This window comes from Cryptomeria japonica, chromosome 11 (genome assembly GCF_030272615.1).
Source record: "Cryptomeria japonica chromosome 11, Sugi_1.0, whole genome shotgun sequence".
In the NCBI taxonomy this organism is placed as follows: Eukaryota; Viridiplantae; Streptophyta; class Pinopsida; order Cupressales; family Cupressaceae; genus Cryptomeria; species Cryptomeria japonica.
In genome coordinates this window covers 506,710,609-506,732,863 of record NC_081415.1, presented here as the reverse complement: position 1 = coordinate 506,732,863, position 22,255 = coordinate 506,710,609, and positions in this window count along the sequence as shown.

Genomic DNA, 22,255 nt, shown 5'->3' with positions numbered 1-22,255 from the left:
TGGAGATTTGGAGGAGGAAATTTACATGTTGCAACCACAGGGATATGAGGTCAAAGGTAAGGAGAACTTGGTGTCCAGGTTGAAGAAAAGTCTGTATGGCCTAAAGCAAGCACCCCGACAATGGTATTTAAAATTTGATAGTTTCATGGCTGAACACGGTTATCATAGATGTCATTCTGATCATTGTGTATATCTTAAGAGATTTGATAATGGCAGTTATATCATCCTGTTGCTTTATGTTGATGACATGCTTGTTGCTGGGTCTAACATGCAACATATAAATGATCTTAAACAGAAATTAGCCAGGTCATTTGCTATGAACAATTTGGGTGCAGCTAAGCAAATTCTCGGTATGAGGATTACACGGGACAGGAAAAATAGAACCTTGAATTTTTCCCAAAGTGAGTATATAAAGAAGGTGTTGAAAAGATTTAACATGCAGGATGCAAAAGCAGTTAGTACACCTTTGGCTAGTCATTTCAAATTGACTAAGGAGATGTGCCCAAAGGCATAGGAAGAGGTTAATAAAATGTCTAACATCCCGTATTCATCAGCTGTTGGCAGTCTGATGTATGCAATGGTATGCACAAGGCCAGATATTGCACATGCAGTGGGAGTTGTGAGCAGGTTTATAAGTAATCCAGGTATGGAACATTGGAATGCTGTGAAATGGATTCTTCGGTATTTGAAAGGAACTACTACGAAGACATTATGTTTCAAAGGATCTAATGCTGCTCTGAGTGGATTTGTTGACTCTGATCCGGCGGGTGATATTGATTCACGGAGGAGTACTACAGGGTATGTTTTTACTATAGGGGGAACTGCAGTCAGTTGGATTTCTAGGCTGCAAAAGGTTGTTGCACTTTCAACCACTGAAGCTGAGTGTGTTGCTGCTACAGAAGCCAGCAAGGAGATGATTTGGCTGCAATGTTTTCTAAAGGAATTGGGTCAGACACAAGAGGATAGCCCATTGTATACTGATAGCCAGAGTGCCATTCATCTTGCAAAGAACTCTGCTTTTCATTCAAGGACAAAGCACATTCAGCTCAGGTACCACTTCATCCATACTGTTTTGGAGGAGGGTCAGTTACAGCTTGAGAAGATTCACACAAGTGAGAATCCTGTTGATATGTTCACAAAGGCAATTCCACAGGAGAAGCTGATTTCTTCATCAGTTTCTGTTGGTCTTCTTGATTGATAATTATGGAATTTATACCAGTTAAGTCCTAGTGTTTTATCCAACGGATGTTGTATGTACAGTGGTGTCATGTAAGTATCAGTCTCCAAGTCAGAGATTGTTCGATGTGGAGCCTGATCAGTCTCCAAGTGGGAGATTGTTGAAATGTGGCGGTTGATCAGCAAAGTACTGTACACTCTGCACGTATCCTCGTCGGGGTCTGGGGCTGGGCCTCGAGCAAGGGTTCAAGGGCGGTAGCTCCCGAGAAAAGTGGGGGTTCGGGGGTGGTAGCCCCCGAGAAATTTTTTTTTGCCATTTTTCATTGATGAAAACCGACATTGTAATAAAACCCTAAAAAGGCCGACTTTGTTTGTTGCCCTAAAAATGCATGTTATAAGCGGCTGGGATGCTTAAGGCATTGTAAGGTTGATGTACTATTTTTGCTGGATAATAAGAAAGATTGGACGGCTGTGTATGGTGGACGTAACCCATTCTGGGTGAACCACGTTAAATCTCTATGTTATCTATGTCCTATTTTATTTCTTTGTCTTTTTGTATTTAAATCTGCATATAATTGTTAGTTCATTTTTGCTTCAAATCTGCTTGAAACCCTAACAGCTTCTAGTAGCACTAAAATAAGTATGTGGCTATGAGTTCCCTTCCAAATAAATTGTGGTTGCTACCAAAACATTGCCACATGTGAATTGACATGAACTTTGTATCACAACACTTGAATTTTTTTTTTTTGAATCAAAGGGGTAAAAACTTTATTGAAACACAAACACAAAAATTACAAGGAGGGCCCAAGCCCCAAGGCTCCCAAAAAGAGCCTCTGGCTCTGACCAAGATCAGCCCACATCATTACTATCCATATCCTCAGCAAAAATCTTCTGCAAGACCTCACAATAATCCAGGGAAAGATGCTTCCAACCTTCAAATTTCCAATCATTGTCATGTTTCGAAGCCCACTTAGCCAAATAATCAGCTGCTCTATCCCATTCACGAGGAATGTGGATGAAGGACACCTACTCGATTAAAGAACTAATTTGAAGAATCTGATGAACAATCCTTGTCAGCTGCCAATGAATCCCACTCACCTCCTTCTTAGTCAACAAATTCATAATAATTTGTGAATCCGATTCACAAATAACCCTCCTTCTACCCAACTCCCAAGTTCTCTCCAGGGCATAGAGAATAGCAAGTCCCTCCATAAAATTATTAGATTGCCTCCCTTTATGCATCGAAAAGAAGAAAACCACCTCCCCCAAACAATTCCTACCAACACCACCAACCCTTGCAGGGCCTAGGTTACCCCCAGAGGAGCCATCAATGTTAATCTTGATAATCTCATCCTGGGGGGGTCTCCACCTTCCCACCCTTTGGACCTTCTTCATAGCACACCTACCTCTTCTGACACAAGCAGGGGTGGGAGACAACTCCTGCCAGCCAAACCTACTCAGGATATTTGCCTCATCTCTATCCAAAGGAAAATTCACCTCACATTTAGCTTCCACCGTCTCCTGAATCATAACCATGATTATATTCCACACTTGTTGCACTAACAGTCTGGCCTCACGAAATATCATTTTTTTCCTCTCAAGCCAGATCTACCAGAGAATGAAAATGGGCCCAATATACCAGACCGTCTGAAAGAAGGGGGAAAAGATAGGAGGTCTGCCCAAACTACTCCAAAACTCCACCAGAGACTCTACGTGAACACAAGGACACTTCCACACCCCCCACCAGTAATGCCAAATAAGCATAGAGAAGGGGCATCTGAAGAACAGATGTGAGGAGTCTTCCTCCCCAATACCACACAAAGCACAAATTGAAGGCCCCAAGAATCCCCACTTGCGAATGTTATCCTAAGTTAGGCATCTATTCAAGGCCAGAGTCCAAGAGAAGTAGTTGCACTTTGGCCAAGAAGAATTGTTCCAAACCTATTTCCACTAGTGCACCTCTCTTCCCTCCAATCTTTAGTTCAACAGTTCCCTGTATCCACTAGCTACAATAAAGATGCCCTTAGGATTCGGAGACCAAGCAAGTCCATCCCTACCCTTGATGCCACTACAGTGTCTACTCGCCAGAATGCCTTGTAACTCAACACAGTCCTCCTCCATCCCAGCAACCGACCACTCATTAGGATCCTTCCACCGCTCCATCTCCAGCCACCCACACCTGTAAACAGTCTTGAAATCACTCACCCTTGACCACCCTACCTCCAAAAACCTCTAGCAAAGGTTCCCAAGATTAGGAAACTGATCAAGGATGGGGGGATACCCATTCCAAGAGTTGTTCCAGAAAAGGACCTCTTCCCCCCTCCTGCAGATCCAAAAGAGACCTTCCTTAATTAGAGAGGCCCCCTTCTTGAGAGTATACCAAATCGTAGAGCCTTTATCCTCAAGCAGATATCTTGGGACCTCCCATATAGGGATACTCTGCATATATTTGAAGGCCAAAATCTTAGCCCAACCACAATCCTTCTCGACACACCACCTCCAGTATAATTTCGCTGCCAGCGCCTCCCTGAATAGAATAGCCTGCCTTAAACCAAGCCCCCCCAATTGCTTCGAGCTACATACCAAGTCCCAATTGACAAGGCTCCATTTGGATGAGGATAGATTGCCTGCCCATAAGAATTGTATTGCTAAAGAGTCCAAGCCCTTCAAGAACCACTTAGGAGCCACTTGAAGCATACATCGATAGATCAGAAGAGCCTAAACCACCGACTGAATCAATTGAACCCTCCTAGCAAATGAAAACCATCTATGAGTCCAATATTCAACCTTCAAACAAAATTTATCCAAGATACCCTGTCATGACTCCCGAGGGGGGTTACCAGGAGAGATAGGAATACCCAAATAAGTCAAGGGCAAAGAGCCAACTTGGAATCTCAAGATAAGAGCAATCCTCCTTTGAATAGTTCGGGGGTGTTGAAGAAAATGATAGAATTTTTATCTTCATTGATCAACTGGCCCGAGGCCGCCAGATAAACATCTAAAACCTTACGCAGATTCGTAGCTTCTCTGATTCGAGCAAGTCCCATCAAGGTCGTGTCATCAACAAATTGCAAATGAGACTACAGTTGCAAGTCATTACCCCAGCTCCAACCCTGAATACTGCCCTAACGCACATTATGCTTGATCACCCTCCCCAGGCCCTCGACCAAGAGAATGAATGAGTAAGGGTAGAGGGGGTCCCCCTGACGAAGGCCCCTAGATGCACCAAACAACTCAATATGATCCCCATTGATTAGCACTGAGAAAGAGGTGGACATAACTCCACTCATAACCCATTGAATCCATTCCTTAGCAAAGCCAAAAGCCCTAAGCATCTTCTGGAGGAATGACCAATGAACTCTATCGTAAGCCTTAGCCATGTCCAACTTGATAAACATAGCTTTTTCCTTGGAGGTTGCCATAAAATGAATGGACTCTGTAGAAATGACCACACAATCTAGAATTCGACACCCTTCCACAAACCCACTTTGTCCCTCAGAGATAACACCCCCCAGACACTTCTTCAGCCTCTCTACAATCAACTTAGAGATAATCTTATAAATCACATTGCAGAGAGATATAGGGCAGAACTGGCCTAACCTGTCAGCCCCCTCACACTTAGGGATAAGCGCAATGAAAGTCGCATTTAAGGCCGGAAGCATCTGTTTATTCCTCTGGGACTCTTGGACTACTTCCAGTAAGTCCAGTTTGATGATATCCCAAAAATCTTGAAAGAATTCAACCGGGAACCCATCCGGTCCAGGGGATTTTCCTTTCCTCATATGAAAAACAATCCTCTCGAGTTCTTCCAGCAAAATAGGGCCCATAAGCTGCTCATTCATCTCCCCAGTAAAAAGAGGAGGAATACAAGCAAGAACCTGGTTCTCCACTGATTCCCCCTGAGAATCCTCACTGAAGAGGGATTGAAAATACTGTAAAGCCTCCCTAGATATCTCCTACAAGGATAATAACACCTCACCTCTATCATTGACCAGAGGAAGAATAAAATTTCCATGACGTCTTGCTTTCACAGAGTTGAAAAAGAAAGTCATGTTCTTATCGCCCACTTGAAGCCAATCAATACAGGCTCTTTATTTCCAGTAAATTTCTTCCCTGAGCTCCCATTCCTCTAAAGCCTTGACAACCCTCTCCTCCTCCCTAAGCAAAGCTTCAGACAAACCATGCTCTCTGATTTCACTGGTGATGCCATTTAACATTGTTTGGGCAGCTTTCTTAGTGTGAAAAATGTTCCCGAAACCCTGCTAATTCCATTGTTTAAGCTGGAACTTAACAAACTACAACTTCTTGACAAAAGTATACATAGTAGTGTCAAAGGTCGGCCTCCCCTTCCTCCACCACTACTCAACAAGAGTCGGCAAAGCAGGATCCCGAAGCCACATAAGTTGGAATTTGAATGAAGGAGAGCGAGCAACCCGGGAAGAAGGAGAAACCAACTTGATAGGCCAGTGGTCTGACCCTCTCCAGTCAAGAATCTTAGAACTTGTGGACCACCCCCACCAACCCAAAAACTAGAAACCAGAAATCGGTCCAACCTCTCTGCAATCCAACACTCCCCCACTCTCCTATTGTTCCAAGTGAACAAACCATTACCAGGCTTAATGTCAACAAGATACAATGATGAAATACTATCACGAAAAAGGAGAGAAGAGGGCTCCAACTACATGACACCCCCTTCTTCTCACCCAACTCAAGGATAGCATTAAAATCTCCTGCCATAATCCAAGAATGGAAAGGGATCAGCCTTCGCATACAAGAAATATGAGACCAGAAGTTTTGTTTGTCCTGAAGATCGGTGGGAGCATATATATTAGTAAACAAAATAAGATCTCCAGTCTCAAGATTGGAGGCAACCCTGGATAGTGAAGATCTAGAAGCCACCCACCAAACAAGGCAAATCCTTGAAGGGTTCCAAAGATAGGCCACCCCTCCAGAGGAACCAGCAGCCCCAATACACTGACATTCACCTGACCCCAAGAGCTTCGGCACTAGACCCATCATACTCTCCACCGAGAGTTTAGTTTCTTGCAAGAACGGGACCTCGGGTGAATGATTCCTAATCAAATCCGGAATAACTTTTTGTCTAGGGCCACTATTCAAGCCCCTTACATTCCATGAGATCACAATCATTTAGGAGGATTGGAAAAGTGAGAATCCAAAGTCTTTACTGACCCTCACTCAACCAAATTTTCACCCATCAATTTGATTTTATCCAAATCCTTCTTTCTGCCAACCTTTGAGTTCTTCTTCATAGCACTTTTCTTAATATCTTTTTGATGTAGACCCAGGTGAATGGAAGACTTGTTACTTTTAGCCCCAACCAGTTCAATTTCAGGGCTATCGGAGAGCCCTCCCCCCCAACCAAATTTACCTCTGAACCAGGAATGATTCCCAACTAGACCCCTACTGTCTGATCCATCTCCATTTGTTGGCTTCCAATCACTTGCAGGGCCTGGGTAAAATCCTCAATACCTCTTTCCAGACCCCCCCCCTGATGCACCTTAGTCCAAAGGAGTTAACCCCAGATTCACTTCCTGATGGCTAAGGTCGTCCAAGGCCTCAAATCTGTTAAAGGTATCCTCCTCTTGTCTCTCTTGTAAGGACCTCTTTTGTCATTGATTCATGTTCCTTGTCTTAACTAAGACAAAACCATCAGCACCCTCTACCTCGACCGACATAGTAGCTTTTCCTTTATCAGCCTTATCTTGACTCTAGGCCTGTTGTTGAGGTTGGCATACCACCGGTTTATATCTAGGGCACTTACGCTGTAAATGACCATACTCATGACATAGATGACAATGAAAAGGTAAAGTCTCGTAATCTAGCTGTTGAACCCATGAATAAGAGCCCGCACACATATCTATAACATCTAGAAAAGGTTTACTAAGATCAATTTCAATACAGATACGTGCAAAGGTCATTACCTTTCTCCCTAGGGTTTGCGTTGAAGATCCCACTAGCTTCCCAAGCAGTGCGGCCAACAACCATAGCACATCCTCCCGATAGCATTCCACAGGAAAACGTGGCAAACGAACCCACACTGGAACCCTATTTGGGAGCTCCTCCAAAGGGTTAAACCCCGCATGCCAAGGTTTGATGAACAACCCCACCTGGTTGTAAAAATATGGGCCTCCTTCAAATACCCTATTGCGATCCTTGGTGCATTTGAAGGTAACCATGAAATAGTTGTTTGCCAGCATCATAATCTCCATTTCCCCTTCCGGAGCCCAAGTCCTCTACGCCCAGTTTTCCAAAAACTGCAAAGAAACCCTCATTCCCAAAAACTTGCAATAAAGCGAGTGTTTTGAAAATTACTCAACGTCTTCAGCTATCAACTCATGAGGAATAACCAACTTCGGTCTCTCCCTGCATCTCTCCAGACAACCATTAATCTTCATAATGCGAGAACTACCAGCAATCCCTGAACCTGATTCAGATGAGAAAAGGTTAATATTAAAAGTCTTTATACTCTGGAATGGGGGTTTTGAGCCCACTGTAGCGCAAAAATCCATGGCTGGAGGTACTTGTGAGTCCTCACCACCAACACTCGTCATCAGAGCTCCGAAAAATTATACAAGATAAAAAAATATAAAAAAAGGCCCACACCCCAAAGGGCCACTCGGGAAAGCACTGAACCCGCAACCCCACCCCCCAAGCCCACCGTGAGAGGGAACCTATCGAAACCCCTGTCCCCCTGAATGCCCATGACCTGCAGCAACCCCAAAGCCCAGTCGCTCGCAGTCACCGCTTCACCCGCAGCCTCCCGTTTCACCCTCCACTCCCTCCGCCGAACCCTGCCCAACCCCGCCTACAACTCCACACCCCTGTCGTGCCTGCACTTCCCTCCCCTGATGACCCACCTGCAGCTTCACCTCCCTCGAGCTAGGGCATCGAAGTCCTAGCTCGGCCTCCCACGAGAGCCTGCATGCACGCTATCCTCCACAACACTTGAAACTTGTTACATCTTAATGCATTTAAATTTCCAGTTGCTTACCAACTTGTAGATATACTCTCTTATTCAAGTGCTCATCGCATAACATTTCATTGGTGAATAACACACCCAAGCTACTCCATAGATGAATATCATGTCCAATTTCCTATAGGAAAAATGTGTGTTTTTTATTAGGATAAACAGGTTTTGAGGGGACCAAAAACCCTGTACAACAGGTTTTGAAGGGACCTGAAACCCTCGGATATTTCATGGATCTAAAACCATCAAAGGGACACTGCAGATAGATACAATAGAGCTAACCAGTAGCAAAGCCACAATCATATACAAAAGGAATACACCACTCGTGGCACCAAAGGCTGTAGGATAGAGCAACCAAAATGAAACAACCGCCATCCAGACAAAAGAAAAATAATACAAACCAAGTTGGCAACCACAACATATCTAAACTGCCTTATAGACCTGAGAAGCATAAAACGAGGGTTTATCTGGCACCACCAGCAAAAAAATAGGGTTTTTCCAAGCTCCCTTAACCTGTAACGCAATTTCCAGCTCACCAGCAATAAAACCTAAACCTGACCAAAAACACAAACTGGCCAAACTAGGCCCTTGAAAATTGCCAACATCCAGCCTGTCCAAAGTAGAAAAACAAGGGCTTTTCCAGGCTCCCTTAACCTCGAGAGAGGGTTTTAAGAGGCTCCCACAACCTAATAGGGTCTTAACACAACACCCAGTACCTTCAGCAATAGATATAGGCTTCCAGGTGTAACCAACAACATCTGAATCCAACTCAATAAGAGAAAGGTCTCCTCCAACTACCTCCATCTCCACCTCCATAGAAGAGAGGTCCACCTTAATAGGACTAATTGAAGAAACCCCAAGATGCAGATATAAAAGCATAATAAACTGATCCATGAAGCTACGGTAGATAGGGATAAAAGTACCAACATCAAAATGGGAACTAGGATAAACCAAACAAGCATAGAAAAGATCAGTTCCCAAAACAATCAAAAATAAGGTTTTTGAAAAGGCTCCCTTAACCTTTTGTTGAAAAAAGAAAATAGGGGCTATCATACATAACTCAAGACCAAAGAAATCCACCCCACTAGGTTTTAACAGGCTCCCCAAACCCAAAAAACCCATAACCATGAAGAAAAGAGACCAGATCAATCACCGAAGGAAGGCAGCCATTCAAAAAAACTCCCTCCATCTGCTCTTGGGAAGAAGAGCGAGAAATAACTCCACCTCAAAAGGGGTTGGGATCACCTCAATAGAAATCTCAACACCTGACCCAAAAGAGAGAAAATAGAGAGAGAAATCGGGAAAGCAAACAAACCCCCGAACGATCACAAAGTTGTGCAGGAAAAAGTCATCCATCAATCCCACAGACAGACACGACCCAATCTGGACAAAGACCTCAAAAGGGAAGAACCCATCAGAAGTCTGGACTAGATCACCTAGCCAAACCACCACAGAAGAGGCCATCAGGGCCTAATAGAGAACAACACCCCTTCAACACATCCCTCTACGCACACCCAACTTAGAAAATAACCAGGCCCTAGAAACACCACCCAGATCCCAAACCTCCCCTCCATGCCAAGAGAGCACAAAGATAAAAGGTGGCAAGCAAAAGCCCCAAACAAACACTAGAGAGGCAACCAAGTCAGTTCCCCTCCACTCCCATCATAGACCATAAATGGACCCCCATCCTCATGAAGCAGGGCAACAACTGTCTCCCATCGCAAAGAGCTCAAAAGTCTCAAACACCTGAAAAAATAGGATCATCACACGGGGGAGTGGGTGTCTCCAAAAGAGAACACCAGCCGCCAAAGGAGCCGCTCCCAAAACTCTGCCACTCATCCACACCCAAGCCTAGGGTATAAACAACCCCACACAACCAACCACATAGGAAAAATGTGTGTTGTTCACCTTACCTTATGATTTTAATATGTTTTTAGAATTTATTAGTGGTTCACCTAGAGAATTTAGGTATGTTTGCATCACATGGGTTAGACATCCTTAGGGGTCACTTTGTATGATGTATGTAGCATTAGGATTATATTTAATGTGAGTTGCACATTGCAAAAGTACTTGATATTAGGAAAACTTAAATTTACCAAAATATAATTGAAGACGAAATGGTTTAAAATCACATGGTATTAGGTACATAGTTTATATAGTGCCACTTGGTTGTTTTATGTAATATTATTTCTATAAAAGCAAGCACATGAGTAATTATAGAGGTTGAGCATCATAACCTTTGGATTTTAGCTAAGGTTGATTGAGCATCTCTTGTCAGTCTCATATGTGGGGAGAGGAAGTAAGACTTGGGATGTTTGGTTATGTCATTCTCATTTTCTTGTTCACATCAAGTACAGTTGGAGATCTTGATGATTCAAAAGTATTGCATAGAGACTTTGTAAGTGAATTAATAATATTTGTTTATGAAATAATAAATTGAGTGTGCAACTACTTTTGGAGGTTAGGATTTTCCCTCATGAGAGATTTCCCTATTTACATAGTGCCATCTTGATTGTTTATGTTTTCAAATGCATTATAGATTCTAAATATTTTATATACATGTTTTTATATGATGGGGTCATGTGGAATCGTTTATTATAAATAAAGATTTATTTTAAGTCCTGATATTCTACCACTTTATATTTAACACAAGAGAGATGTGGTATAAAACCCAAGAAATTAACCTCATGCTTAGGAATGAGAAATTTATAGAGATCATCCCTCCATCACGTGAACATGGTAGTACTTACAATTTTTTCCAAAAAATTGATAATATTTACTTGAATTCAATTTTCACCATTTAAACCTTCTTGGTCTTAACCATCTCACTCACAAAATTATATTAAACATCAATGTATTTGGTTATAGCATGGTAAATAGGATTTATTACTGTAGAGTCATAAATTGTACACCCTTGCTAGGGTGGTACAATTCCACGCTTGGTTTAGCACCCGCCTTAGTGTGTTTTGCATCTTGCATTTCTCATCTCTTTTAAGTATTTAATTAATTAATTTAATTAAATATAAATTCATAGTTCACCTCTTCATATGTTATAAATTTGGGCCCTTTATCCTAAGCGTGCCCCTTTTCATTTTATTCCTCCAAGTAATCATTTTATCATAAACCCTAATTATGTCCTATTTTGATCTTTAAGGCCTGATTTCGCATATCAAAAGACCTTGAAATCAGCTGTAACTTTGGGATTCGCTCTAATATCATCATATCTAATGGCCCCAAAAATTTGGCAAAAAGTTGGTTGGATATTTTTCTCGAAATTTCGAGAGTATAATTCTATGATATTATAATGCTTAACCCCAAAATATTGGTGGGAAATTCAAATCTTAAGTCATCCTAAAGATGAAATTAAGATCTAGGGTTTCATACATAAGAGCTCTCTTTCTTCATTTGAAGGTCTAAGGAATCAAATCTGAAAAAGCTGTTGGAGCGATTGCAATGAGCCTTCTATGTAGCGAAAGAGTAGATCTTTGGAGTCTTCAACAAAATTCAACAAACCTATCAAGTATTCATCAAGAATTATTTCATCAATTGGGGGATTTTGAAGATATGGGAAAGCAATAGGAGATCATCAATTGAAGATTGGCTTGTACCTCTCCCTTGGGGTTGGGTATGATTTCATGTTGTTTCTATGTCTTTGTATGAGCTTCATTACATAAATTTGATTTACATTCATGCTTTATATCACTTTGCATCATTGATTTAGAGCATTTACTTTATCAATTACAAGCAATTAGGGTTTATTCTTAGGGTTGCTCTAGATTGTTTACTCTCATCCTAGGATGTTGCACACACACAAGGTTCTTGCACACACTATTTTACTTTATAAATCGGTTATTCGTTGAGGTGGAAATCACCAAAACGGGGGTTTGACTAAGGCAAAACCCTACATAGCCACCCATAACCCTATTTTTCAGCTACAGGTGCAAGTTCAGATCCAAGTGTCATTGGAAGTTTCAGGACCGACAGAGTGCACATGGACTGTTTTGAGGGCCAGAATTCACCAAAAACCCCTAGGACAAGGGCGTGGTGCCTTGGTCCTGCCTAGGATAGGGGCATGGCACCCTGGTCATCCCCATTTTCAACAAGGTTTGACAGAGAAGCAGGTTTCAAATCTCAGTTTCCAGTTTCACCAGTACAACTTCAGGCCTGCAGAATTAGGACAGTGGCGTAGCACCCTGGTCCTAGACATTTTTGCTTAGATTTTTGGCATAGGTGCACCTCTGAATTTGCCTCTTAATTTGTGCTTTTTAGCAGCATATCAGTTATTCTCAGTTCTGCATCTTCAGATTAGGGTTGTTTATGCATACTTATATTCTAGGTTGAATCATTCAAATCTGCACTCTTGCATCACTTCTTCCCCTCATTTACAATAAAAGAATAGAAACCCTAAGAGGTCATCCTTGGCTCTCTCTTCCTCACAAGAAATAACCAAAGTGTGTTACCTCCCTAGGCTCTTTTTTACTCCATAGTGTGTACATGAGAGTGGAATTAGGACTTGTTTGTTTAGTCTCACTTTTCCCCCTACACAATTACCAAATAAATTGAACCATGCAAATCTTATTCCACCACTATGTGACTCTCAAAACCAATTATGAGCATGTGTTTCATCCATATATTCTACTTTAGTCATGATTATCCCAAATATCTACTTACAACTTCTCATCCAATAGCTACTCCACCAAATAGAATAATCTGAGTATAATCACTTTCCAACCTTTAGTTATCAAGATTGTTGGCCTAATTAGAATCCACAAATCATTGTTCTTTCAACATTGTAGCTATAATATCCTTAGTAGTTTAAGAAATATGGGAGACGCGGGAGGAGCGGGAGGAGAGGGAGGAGCGGGAGCTCAAATTTCAAATTTCCATCAAGGCGGGAACCCTGGTTCCAATGGTGAGAGCGGCCAGATCAATGGTGTTGGTCCTATAGATGATAAGGACAAGCCCCCGGACATCCTAGTTCTGGTTGCTGACTCACAATCTGGTGGTACTCTATTTGTCGTGACAACGGATTCTTCAGGACATTTGGGGGTAGGGTCCAATGGGGGGCCTATGCCACTTGTAGACTCCGTGGATAACGGGAGGGAGGGAAAAAAATGGTCTCCCCTTTTTGGATCTAGACCAACTGGTAAATCCTCCCTTCCTCCTGTTAAGAACATTTCTGACCCTTCTGGTGGTAAGTTTGTTATCTCCATCCCTGACCAGGTTCTGGACCATAATATCAACAGTATGTCAAACTCCTTGGTAGGGAAGTTTATGGGTCTGCGCCCAAATATTGAAGTTGTTAGGGCCTTTGTTAATCGAAAATGGACACTAAAAGGAAATGTAGAGTTCTCGGCTCTTCCCAAAGGTCTTCTGTCTTTCTCTTTTTCGTGTGAAGAAGATAAGGTTAAGATCTTATGCGGGAGTCCCTGGATGGTAGGAAAGACAGCCCTGGTTCTAAGAAAATGGCATCCGAAATTAAATATGAATGATTCTATTTCAGCGCAGGTTCCAGTATGGATAATACTCCCAGGATTGCCTCTCGAGTATTGGGCAGAAAGCATCTTCTCTGGAATAGCAAGTTCTTTTGGTGAGCTGCTATCTATTGACCCAGTCACTGCTTCAAAAAGAAGATTAACCCATGCAAGGTTCTGTGTTGGAGTAGCCCCTGAGGCAAATATGCTGAAACAGATTGATCTCGTTTCAAAACTGGGAACCTGGAAGCAACATATAGAATATGAAACTATTCCTTTTGCTTGTTTCCATTGTAAGAAGGTAGGTCATTGGGCAAAATCTTGTCCAAAAAAGCAAAAGGCGGAGCCTAATCAGTTAAAACCTCATATTGAAAGCCAGAATATGCTAGAGAAAAGGGTGTGGCAAGTTAAAAACATAGAAAATAAGGAAAAAAATCCAAATCACTTTTCTCCTTTGGGGGAACAAAAGGAAGCCTCAAACTCTATCCTCAGTCCCACTGTTTAGGAGGCAGATAGGAATGAAACAACCAAAGCTAGTCCCATAAAAATTACGCAGAAAATGGATTTGAACGATCAGAATGATCCTCCAAAAGCAAAAGATGAAGTGGTGGATGACACATATGAAAATCAGGCAGTAGAAGCTAGAGACTATCAACCAGAGGAAGGTGAGATCCCATATCAACAAGTTGAAAGGATAGACTCTTTTGTAGCCATACCTAGTTTTGAAATACAAGAAGCCCAAAAGTGTGCAATTTTGGGATTGAGTCTTTTGGATTCAGATCAGCATTCAAGAACAACAAATATTATTTCAACTAAGTCCAGAACTCCTAAATGGGGTAATGAAGATGAAAGTTCCAAAATCCTAACCAATCCAGAAGTGGCTCCTGTGTCAGAAACAGAATAGAAGCAGCCTAAACACAAGAGTAAGAAAGCAGCAACACCCTCAATATCCTTGATTAGGAAATCCAACAAAATAGCTCAAGTTGATGTGGGATACGTCTCCTCTTCCCCAGGGCGACCATCTAATCACAAAGTTAGAGACATGGAGGCCAGCAAGAACATAGCAGATGGAACTTAGAAAACTCTCAAGGAGCTGGGAATTGGTAAGTAACTATGAAGATAATCTCTTGGAAGTTAAGGGGTCTAAACAATCCCCATAAACATGATATTATTAGGAATATGATAAGAGATAGCAATCCTGACATTTTTCTCATTCAAGAAACCAAAATGAGTAGAGAAAAAGTTGAATCTTTGAAGTTTTTCAAAAATGGTAAAATTAGTGGGGGAAGTTATGAGGGTGCTTCTGGAGGCATTGCTACCATCTGGAATCTTAACACTGTTAAAGGCCAGGTCATTATTCAGGAAGGTAATTTTTCTTGTATTAAATTTGAGCATCTTAAAGATGGTTTTTCATGGGTTCTCACAAACATTTATGCTCCTAATACCTTAAAGGCTAGAAACTCTTTTTGGAAAAGGATAAAACAGGCTAGGGAAAGTTTCAAAAATCTAAGTTGGATGGTTATGGGGGATTTCAATACGCCTTTAAAAGAGGAGGAAAAATTTGGAGGCAGCCTGCCTCAGTTGGAAAGTAGAATGGCTCTCATGGATTTTATTAATTCTCTAGCTCTTAATGATTTGGAGATACAGGGTTGTAATTTCACATGGACAAATAGAAGAAATGGTAATGACCTTATTCAAGTGTGCCTTGACCGAACTCTTATTTCTGATGATTGGTACAGTCGGTATTTCTGTTCTTTATCTGCACATATTCAGGTTGGTTCCGATCACTTTCCAATTACTTTTAATGCTGATTTGATCAAAAGAAGAAAAAACTATCCCTATAGATTTGAAAAAATGTGGACTCTTCACCCTGATATTAAAAAGTATATTAAAAAATGGTGGAGTATCCAAGTTGAGGGAATGACAATGCTCAAAGTGGTTAAGAAGCTCAAAAGTGTGAAGGACAACATTTGAATCTGGAATAAGAACAACTTTGGGAATATATTTGAGGCTAAGAGTAAAATTTAGGAAAACCTAAAAGAGATACAGGACCAGATCCAAAAGGATGGTTTTAGTACTATTTCTATTGCTGAGGAGAATGAGATTCTTAATAATTACCATGATATTATTACTAAAGAGGAAATGTTCTGGAAGCAGAGATCGAGATGCAAATGGCTCAAGGAAGGAGACAGGAATACAAGATTCTTCCATATGTCAACTATCAAACATAAAGCTACCAACAGGATGAACAAGTTAGTTGTGGACAATGGGGAGTTGGTCAAGGAAGATGAAATAAGGAATGAAGCTAAGAGGTATTTCTCGGACCTCCTTTCGAGGGATCAAAGTTTGGATGCTGAAGCTTGGTCCTCTTTTCTTCAGAACATTCCTCGTCTCATTGATGCCCAAAATAATGTTTTTCTCTCTTCCATTCCTTCCACCTTAGAAATTAAAAATGATGTTTTCTCCTTTGATGGAAACAAAGCTCCTGGTCCTGACGGCTTCCCAATGCTCTTTTTTCAAGAGTTCTGGGACATTATCGGGACTGATGTTGCTAATGGGGTTAAGGAATTCTTTGGGGCTAGAAAACTCTTGAAGGAAATAAATGGTACTTTTATTGCTCTTATCCCCAAGATTCAAGGTGTTGATTCTCTGGACAAGTTCAGACCTATTAGCCTCTGCAATTCCTTTTACAAGATCATATCTAAGGTCCTAACCTCTAGACTCTTGTCTATTCTCCCGACTTTTATTAAACACCAGCAAAATGGGTTTGTTCCTGGAAGACAAATTCTCAATTCCATTATTACTGTTCATGAGAATATTCACTCTCTTGTTAAAGCGAAGAAGCAGGGTCTCATTCTTAAGCTAGATCTCTCCAAAGCCTATAATAGGGTGGATTGGTCTCTTCTACAGAAAGTCCTTACTGCTTTTGGGTTTGCCCCAAGAATTGTGGATCTTTTATCCCAACTTACCACTACTGCGTCCTTTGTTGTTCTTGTCAATGGTTCTCCTTCAACCTTTTTCCAAGCTTCGAGAGGTCTTAGGCAAGGAGATCCTATCTCCCCCATCCTATTCATTATTATGGCAGAATTCTTTGGACGGACCATGGAAAATTTGGTGCAGATAGGATCCTTTAAGGGTCTCCAACCTTCTTCTGTTGACCTTATTTGTTCACACCAGCAGTTTGTTGATGATACAATAATTATGGGGGATTCAAGCATCTCAGAAGCTAAAGTTCTAAAGAATACCTTGTGTAAATATGCTTCTACAATAGGGCAGCTTATTAACTGGGCCAAAAGTGATGTCTTTTTCATTAACACTTCGGAGAAAAGACAACAAAGGATCAGCAGAATTCTAGAGTGTAAGATTGCTGACCTTCCTGCTACCTACCTTGGTCTCCCCATGGGGATTGCCCCTCCTGACTCCTATTGGAGTTCGCTGGTTGATAAATTTCACAAAAAACTTGCAGGTTGGAAAGGGGCTCTCTTAAGTCAAGCTAGTAAGCTCCTTCTTCTTAAGGCTACTCTTCAAAGTATCCCCATTTATGCTCTTAGCTTATTCAGAATTCCAGTCAAGTATGCTGAAGCTATTGAGAAAATTCAAAGAAGATTCCTATGGTCTGGGGTGGAGGAAAAGCAAAGAATGTCCTTGGTGGCATGGGATCGAGTCTGCAAGCCAAAAAGCAAAGGTGGTCTGGGGCTTAGGAGGATTCGCACTTTAAATGAAGCTCTCTTGTCAAAACAAGTTTGGAGATGGTTTAACTCTGATTCTGAATGGTGCAAAATTTGGAGAAGTAAGTATTCTCTTATGTCCTCTTCTCTATCTTATTTTCTTAATTCGGATCTTAGTATAAATGGATCTCATATCTGGAACCATGTTTCTAAATGTAAAGAGGTGTTTGCTAAAGGTGTGACATGGAAACTTGGAAATGGTAGAAAAGTGAGATTCTGGGAGGATCCCTGGCTTTTTGACAAACCCCTAATGGATTTCTATGAGTGGGCTTCCCATGCCCCCTCTTGTATTGACTCTTTTGGTACCTTAGTGGCAGATTACTGGGATGGGAACAACTGGCAGAACATTGATAGTATTCATCCCAGTCTCTCCAAGCTCAAAACCCATCTGTTTGCTATCTGGCTGAATAAGGAAGAGGATTCCCTGATCTGGAGATATAACCCCAAAGGTACCTTTACTGTATCTTCAATGTATTGTATCCTCTCCCCCTCCCCTCCTATGAATCCTTTCTAGTCTAAAGCTTGGTTAAAAGGGCTAACTCCTAAAATCAATATGTTCTTCTGGACTATTCTCCAGAATAAGATCCTTATTGTTGACAACCTTAAATGCAGAGGTTTTGCCCTTCCAAATAGGTGTGTGTTGTGCTTTCAAGAGGAAGAGTCAATGGACCATCTTGCCCTCCACTGTTCTTTCTCAACCTCTATTTGGGAAAGCTTCCTCAAAAGCTTTAGTCTTGCTTGGGTGTTTCCTAGTAACATCAGAGATTTGTTCTCTTCCTGGCAAATTCACTGGACCAACTCTTTTCTGAGGTGTATGTGGCAGCTCTCTCTGCCTCACATTCTGTGGGGTCTCTGGAAGGAAAGAAACAACCGAATTTTCAGGGATGTGTCCTTAAATCAAGACATTGTTTTTCAAAAAATTCAAAGGGCTATTAAGGAAAACATGGGAACTATGGAGGTCTCTTGTTACTCAAACAACTCTTTGGAGTCAAATATCTTAAGAGCCTGGAATATGAAGATCACTGATGGTCATAATATTAGCCACAATAAAAGGCTTGAAGTTAAATGGCAAACCCCTCCCCATGGTTGGCTTAAAATCAATTTTGATGGAGCAGCCAAAGGAAATCCAGGTCCTTTAGGCTGTGGAGCTATTCTCAGAGACAACAGAGGCATTTGCAAAGGTATGGTTGTTGTCCCTATTGACATTCAAACCAATCATAAGGCAGAAGCTATGGCAGCCCTTCAAGGTATTATTCTAGCCAAAAAATGGAACTGTACCCATCTCTGGATCGAAGGGGATTCCAACAATATTATTAAGTGTCTCAATGGGACCTCTCAGCCCTCTTGGTCGATCCACAATATAATTTTTTCTGCCATTGACATCATCAGAACCTTCAAAAAATGCCACATATCCCATATATATCGGGAGGCCAACTGTTCTGTTGATTGGGCTGCAAACGTGGCGGTGAAGAATGATACAATAACCACGTGGACAGGTGAGAGCGGTCTTCCCGGAGATGTAAGACAAATCATAATAAATGAAAGATATTGAAGTACCCCAAAGAATCTTAATTGACAAGGCAATTATTATATGTGCTGAAGTAAGCTCTTCGAGTTACTTCGATAATGAGGGAATTACTCATTATAACATCAAAGTTATCAGAACATGCATTATAACTTGTCAAATCAATAATGCTACGCACACTTTTTGGGCTTTTGTTTAGCTTCGAAAAGCTTTCTGTTTCACCAGCTCTGTAACTTGAACTTGACTGTGAGAAACGACACCATGGGCGGAAATAGGAGAAGATATGAGCCAGGAAGTTGCAAGGAGTGGAAACAGAAAGAAGAGGTGTGGGAAATTTTGCAGAAGGGTGGTCTTTCGAGCTTCCTTGAGAGACTCCATGGCCGTGATGGAAAGATAACCAGCTTCTTCTGCAAAAATTGGAAGAAGGGCAAGCTTAAAATGGGCGACCAACTGGTGGAAATTGACGAAGAGTTAATAGCTAAAGCTACGGGACTCAAAAGGGAGGGCTGCAATTTCTACAGAGACAGGAAGGTCAGCAGGGAAGCCATTGAAAGGTACTCGGTCACAGAGAAAGAGAAGAAAAGACTGGTAAAGTTGAGCAAAACCTATTACCAGTCTGGGGCTTTTGCAAAGCCCTAGCGAGAAATTCTCTTTGTTTTAATGAGGTATATAACTCTAGATGGCAGGTTTACGAAAGTATATGGATATCACTTTGTCCTCTTAAATCATTTTAGGCATAACGATAAGGTGAATTTCCCTTATTTCTTGCTCTATTCTATGAATGCATCCCTAAAAGCATATAAAGAAAATCCTCGAGGTGACACTGCAATGCACCAAGGACTTATGGTCCTCATTTATGATCATCTAAAGGCCATTAAAATCAATTGAATGCAGCTCTCTGTGGATTCAGAAGAAGAAATGTCTGATTCTGATTTCTCAGAGGAGGAGGATTCAGATAATGATTCCTCAACTGAAAATGAGGAAAGCTCTGACGACTCAGAGTATGAGAGGAGCAAGAAGAGGAAATCAAGACCCTCTTCTTCTAAGAGTAAAAAACCCCAAAGCAAACCCTTGAGTAGTATTTCTTCGGAAGAAGAGGACTCTGATTTCCCTAAGGAGAAGAAGAACCCTAAGGGATTGCTGAAGGAAAAAATTAAAATCCAAGCCCAACCCAGGAAGAAGCAAAAGAAAACAGAGGAGATTGGCAAAGATCCAGAGGACACAGGCAAGGAACCGAAAGAGGACAAGCAAACAAGAACCCTGGAAGCTGAACAAAGTCTAGAGATGGAGACTATGGAGGAGACCCTCAGGGCCGTTGACACTATTTCTGCCCTCCATATTGCTAAAGATGAACAGATAACCCCTAGTAAAGTTACTCCTTCTCCTGGTCCTCACCCCGAGGCCTTGAAGGGTTTTATGAAAACCATTGAATGGCTTATTGACGGGAATAAGAATACTGTGGATGAATACAAAAAACTTTGCAATAGAGTCATGATCCTGGAGACCATTAACATTGGAGAGGGGAACACTATGGCCAATTATATTGAAGATTTGAAGAACACAATTGCCAAAGCAGAAGACATCAGAGATGCCTTTAATCCCCAGTTTGAGGAAACTAACGAAAAAATGCTCTCGAATACAGTTGCCAAAGTGGACGAGATAGAGGAGTGCCTCAAGAACATTGCAGAGCAGAGTCTCAACATTCTGAAAATTTCAGCCAACAACACCCATGCCCTCATCAGCAAGCTCAATGATGAAAAGGAAACCCAGGAAATTGACCTGGATGCAGAAGGAACCGGGGAAGCCCAAGGTCCCAGAACTCGTACCCGTGGAAAGAGGAAGGAAAAGAAAGTGAATAAGGACCTGGAGGAGCTAAAAGTAGTTGGGGCGACCTATGATGAGCTGGTGACTAAGGCAGAGGATCTGCTGAAGAAAATTACTATGTAGTGTCTCCTTGGGTTCTTAGTTGTTTTTTGTTGTTTAGCTGTTTTTTTTGTTCATTGGTTTTTTGGACCAGTCACTTTGTATGAGGACTCTATTTTCTCAGCTTTTTATTTTAACTATGTTGTACTGGTTTCGGGTCTGTAAAACCTGTTTTTCATTCAATCAAAACATTGTAGCTATATTATCAATACCATGATAAGTCAAATATTAATTTAGAGTTTATGTCTCGAGTACTTGAACACTCTCTTTACCTATGTCCAATGTCCCTTACTTGACTTTTCCATGAACCTACTTAGAACTTTTACAACTTGGGAAATGTCTATTCTTGTGTAGGTCATCATATACTTGAGACTTATTACTACATTGGCCAATGAAATATTCCCAATATGAAACATTACTCCACACATTTAGGATACTATTACACACTCAATTTGATGTTAGCTAGTAGGGATGTACTTACCAATTTGCTTTCCTACATTCTGAAAAATTGTAGAATAATTTCAAGATACTTTCTTTAATTTTGCCATGATCATATTAATCTTATATCATATATATCCATATCAGTTATTTATATAGAAGTATATGACATTTATATCGAACTTACTAAAAATTTGAGCTTTGAATTCCTTGATTAATGTTATTTACAATGGTTAATATGTCATGGATATTTAAAATAATAATCAAAATGTTATTATTTACCTACTTGTAAAAGACACAATGATCACCATCGTTTCAAGCAAAATCTAACTTTAAAAAACACAAGTCAAACTTTTGGTTTCACATATATAGGGATTGCCTTAATCAATATAAACACCTTTTTGACTTATAAACTAGTCTCTCTTTACCTTTCACCTTAAATCCTTTGAGTTGCTCCATGTAAATTTCCTCCTCTAAATCATAGAATGTTGTCTTCACATCCATTTTCTTAATCTCAAAATCATATGTCATAGCTATGGATACCAACAACCTAGTGGAAATCAACTTAGCTATTAGAGAAAAGATCTCATTGAAGTCAATTTGCTCAACTTGGGAATACCACTTTGCCACCAAATGCACCTTGTACAACTCAAGTTATTTATCTTCTCTAAAATTCTTCTTGAACACCCATATATATCTAATGGGTTTCCCATCCTAAGTAAATCTATCAAGTACTAATTCCTATACTAGTTTAACACCAACATCTCCCATTGCATGGCATTGTTCCAAGAATTATACTCTTTGGAAATGAGATCTTCTTCTAAAAGACTTGATTTACTATCAATATAGATTAGAGAAAAAATAATGAAAATAAGGTGGATTTTACCATTTAGATAACTTTTCATATAGACCTTATAATTATTAGTGAAGTATATCCTTGTATGTCTACACCATATTCTTATTTAGAGTTTACATCATATGTTCTCTCCTCATATTCATCTAG